The following is a 5098-nucleotide window of genomic DNA, read 5'->3' on the forward strand; positions in this document are numbered from 1 at the left end:
AAAGGTGTTCCACCCCCAAGACTGTCTTACCTAACAAAGTCAGCAGAAGCTCAAGAGCCCTTAACATGGGATGAGATTGAGAAAATGCCAGCAGAAGAAACTGCTGAATGGCATAAAGCTGCACAAGAAGAAATTGATGCATTGGATAAAAATAATACTTGGATTCTTACAAAATTACCTCCTGGCAAGAAAGCTATAGGATGCAAATGGGTATTCAAGTTAAAAAGGAATGCACAAGGAAAAGTGGAAAGGTATAAAGCCAGATTAGTCGCAAAGGGATATCTTCAAAAATATGGAGAAGATTTTGATGAAGTGTTTGCACCTGTAGTGAAACACACGACAATAAGAACACTTCTGAGCATTGCAGTCTCAAAAGGCATGCAAGTCAACCACATTGATGTGAAAACAGCGTTTCTTCACGGAGATATAACTGAAGACTTGTACATGGAACAGCCAACAGGTTTCATAAATACAAAACAAAGACAGCTAGTGTGTAAATTAAACAAAGGTCTTTATGGATTAAAGCAAAGTGCAAAATGTTGGAATGATAAATTGCATGAAATATTGACAAATTTAGGATTTAAGCAAGGTGAAGCAGATAAATGCTTGTACACTAGGTGCACAAATGGACAATATGCATACATTTTAGCTTTTGTTGATGATCTGCTCATTGCAAGCAAAAGTGAGCAAGAGTACAAGGACATTGTAAAGTGTTTAAACCTCAATGTTGAGATAAAAGAACTGGGTAATGTGTCATACTATCTTGGTATAGAAATTGAGAAACAAAATGATGGTTCTTATCTTCTAAGCCAGAAGCAGAAAATAAATGAGCTTATTGAAAGTTTAGGTATGCAAGATGCCCAAGTTGTAAGCACTCCCATGATCACTGATTTTCTGAAGGATGAAACAGTAAGAGAACCTTTACCAGATAACATCCAATATAGATCAGCCATAGGTAAGCTTTTATATCTAGCTACCACATACAGGGCTGATATAGCAAATGCAGTAGGAATTTTGAGCAGAAGGGTCAGCTCACCTACCAAATCAGATTGGACTGCAGTTAAAAGGATGGTAAGGTATTTAAAGGGTACCATTGATTGTAAATTAAAGATTTCAGCCAATAGTAATCCAAAACTAATATGTTACTGTGATTCAGATTGGGCAGGGGATCATTCTGATTATAAATCCACAAGTGGATATGTGTTTATGTATGGAAATGTACAAATTTCATGGGCCAGTCATAAACAAAGTATTGTGAGTCTGTCTTCTACAGAAGCTGAATATGTGGCAGTATCGGAAGCGTGCAGAGAACTGATGTGGATTGAAAAACTTATGCTGGATTTTGGTATAGCTGAACAGAGACCAATCCAGATAATGGAAGATAATCAGAGCTGCATCCGACTGTCACAGAATGACAAGGTTCAGTCACGCACCAAGCACATCGCAACGAAATACCACAACGTGCGAGAGTTGGCGAAAGAAGGGGTCATCAGTCTACACTATTGTCACACCAGTGAGATGACAGCTGACATCATGACCAAACCGTTACCCAGAGAACATTTTGTGAATCTGCGTATAAAGCTTGGACTTTGTATGAATAAATAATTGCATGACAGTTATGCATGAGAAGGGGTTTGTTGGAATGTAATTGTATTTTACATGCATTGCCTGTCACCTATTATTTCTCTGTGATTACTCTGTGACCTCTGATGTGAATTACTTAGAGAGGTCACACAGCTATGCAACTTCCTGTTGGGGTTTAGATGCAGCACATGCAGCACATGGAGCACATGGAGCTCATGATCTCTCCTAACCTGAGAGGATCTATGGTGGTGTGAGCATCCATTACCATCTAAGCACATGGAAGGAGCTGATAATACAAATGTATAGTAATATGTATATATAAGCCTGTCTGATTATAATCTAACTACAAACTGTGAGTAAACAGATGTTTTGTTACTTCAACTTTAAAGTGACTCAGCAGTGAATTATTCAGGGGTGAATGAGAGAGAGATGAAGAAAGAAATTAACATTTCTAAAGCTGAAGCTGTGTGTACTAAAATCTGCTAATTATAGTACAGCGTTAGAGGCAGCATGAACCCTTCAACCTTTCACTGCCACGGAGTCAGCTTCAGAACGTTGGAGGTGCTTTTTATTATATAGGATGTCACCTTATTTTCTAACTTTTCTTATTCTCTTACCTATCTATGGGCCCCTTTTATTAAGCTACGGCAAAAGGGGGCCTGCAGTGGCATTGGCGCATGTTTTTGAGGTGCACCAAGGCCCCCTTTTACCACAGGCAGGTAAAAGGTAGGTCTTTCTTTCAGGAAATAGCCATTGAGGTGGCAGTAAGGGCTCCCGTGCTAACCTAGCGGTAACCGGGCAGCACATGGCACTGCCTGACCAAAAATTAAAATATTTTTGTAGCACCGGATATGACGACGTGCTGGGGGGTGGGAACTACTGCCAGGCTGGTTTGGTAGCCCAGTGGTACTTCCTTTATAGCGAGTGGCAAGCCCGCATTGGGCTTATCGACGTTTTGTAAAAGGGGCCCTATATGTTCCATCTTTGCTTACACACTCAGGGCCAGTCTTAAGGCGAGGCGACCGAGGCGGCCGCATAGGGCCCGCGCTCAGTGGGGCCCCGCCCGCCCGCGCTCCTGTCCATCCGAGCTCCAGTCCGTCCTTCCGTCCTTCCCTCCCAATGAATCCGATGCGCGACGGCGGCGTGGTGGGGGTGGTCCGCCCTTCCCCCCGATGTCAGCGGGTGGGGGGGGTGCGCCGAGTCGCTGCTCTCCTGTCACTCCTGCCTTTAAAAACGCAATTTGGAAGCGCCGAAGACAGTGACAGGCAGCGCCTCGCGTCTGGCCGCCCTGCTACTAAAATCTGTTCGACGTCATTGGGCCTTCCCACATTGAGTCCCGCCCTCCTCTGAGGTAACTTCCAATTACCGCGAGGGCGGGTGGGACTCAATGTGGGGAAGGCCCGAACGAAGTCGAAGAGATTTTTAGTAGCAGGGCAGACCGAGGTGCTGCCTGTCACTGTCTCTTTGACGCTTCTAAAATGTTTTTTTTTAAAGCAGTGAGGGTGGTGGGCGGCAGAATGGAGCTCAGCTGGTAGGTGGGTCGGGGGTGGGGGGAGGGACTCAGATGTGAGAAGGGTGGGGGTTCTCAAATGGGGAGGTGGAGAGGGGGATCACGGATGGGAGAAGGGGGTGGGGAGGGGGTTCTTGGATGGTTGAAGGGGACTGGGGTTGGGGAGGGGATCACGGATGGGAGAAGGGGGTGGGGAGGGGGTTATTGGATGGTTGAAGGGGACTGGGGTTGGGGAGGGGGTCACGGATGGGAGAAGAGGACAGGTGGGGAGGGGACTGGGGTTCTTAAATGGGATAAGGGGACTGAGGTGGGAGGGGTATTCACGGATGGGAGAAGGGGGTGGGGAGGGGGTTATTGGATGGTTGAAGAGGACTGGGGTTGGGGAGGGGGTCACGGATGGGAGAAGAGGACAGGTGGGGAGGGGACTGGGGTTCTTGAATGGGATAAGGGGACTGAGGTGGGAGGGGTATTCACGGATGGGAGAAGGGGTGTGGAGGGGGTTATTGGATGGTTGAAGTGGACTGGGGTTGGGGAGGGGGTCACGGATGGGAGAAGAGGACAGGTGGGGAGGGGACTGGGGTTCTTGAATGGGATAGGGGGACTGAGGTGGGAGGGGTATTCACGGATGGGAGAAGGGGGTGGGGAGGGGGTTATTGGATGGTTGAAGGGGACTGGGGTTGGGGAGGGGATCACGGATGGGAGAAGGGGTGGGGAGGGGGTTATTGGATGGTTGAAGGGGACTGGGGTTGGAGAGGGGGTCACGGATGGGAGAAGAGGACAGGTGGGGAGGGGACTGGGGTTCTTGAATGGGATAAGGGGACTGAGGTGGGAGGGGTATTCATGGATGGGAGAAGGGGGTGGAGAGGGGGTTATTGGATGGTTGAAGGGGACTGGGGTTGGGGAGGGGGAGGGGGTCACGGATGGGAGAAGAGGACAGGTGGGGAGGGGACTGGGGTTCTTGAATGGGATAAGGGGACTGGGGTTGGGGAGGGGATCACGGATGGGAGAAGGGGGTGGGGAGGGGGAGGGGGTTATTGGATGGTTGAAGGGGACTGGGGTTGGGGAGGGGGTCACGGATGGGAGAAGAGGACAGGTGGGGAGGGGACTGGGGTTCTTGAATGGGATAAGGGGACTGAGGTGGGAGGGGTATTCACAGATGGGAGAAGGGGTGGGGAGGGGGTTCTTGGATGGTTGAAGGGGACTGGGGTTGGGGAGGGGATTCTCGGATGGGAGAAGAGGACAGGTGGGGAGGGGACTGGGGTTCTTGAATGGGACAAGGGGACTGAGGTGGGAGGGGTATTCACGGATGGGAGAAGGGGGTGGAAAGGGGATTATTGGATGGTTGAAGGGGACTGGGGTTGGGGAGGGGATCACGGATGGGAGAAGGGGGCGGGGAGGGGGTTCTTGGATGGTTGAAGGGGACGGGTGGGGAGGGGACTGGGGTTCTTGGCTGGGAGAAGGGGACTGTCACTGGGGTCTGAGAAGGGGCCATATGGGGCCTGGGGCTGGTGGGAAAATGGGGCATGTGTGGGTCAGGTGGGAGAATGGTTCTGAAAAGGGGGCCCTAATACAAGGCATGTGGATGAAGGGGGCTGGAACTGGGGGCTGAAAAGGAGGGAAGGTGGGATAAGGGGGCTAGCACTGGGACTGGAGGCTGAAACTGGGGACTGGGGGCTGAAAAGGGGACAGGGAGAAGTGGCTGGGGGGCTGAAGCTCGGGACTGGTGGGATAGTGGGGCTGGAACTGGGGGCTGAAAAAAAGGGGCGGAGAGAGGGGCAGATCCTGGATGGGGGAGCGAGAGGGAGGGCAAACCCTGGATGGATGGCAGAGGGAGGGCAAATGGTGGATTGAAGTGGCAGAGAGAGAGAGGGCAGACAGTGGATGGAAGGGATAGAAAGGGGAGAGAGAGGGCAGACAGGGGCAGATGGTGGATGGATCATGGAAGGGGCAGAGATAGAGGGCAGATGTGGATGGAAGGAGCAGGGAGAGAGGGCAGACATTGGA

This window comes from Microcaecilia unicolor, chromosome 2 (genome assembly GCF_901765095.1).
Source record: "Microcaecilia unicolor chromosome 2, aMicUni1.1, whole genome shotgun sequence".
Classification (NCBI taxonomy): domain Eukaryota; kingdom Metazoa; phylum Chordata; class Amphibia; order Gymnophiona; family Siphonopidae; genus Microcaecilia; species Microcaecilia unicolor.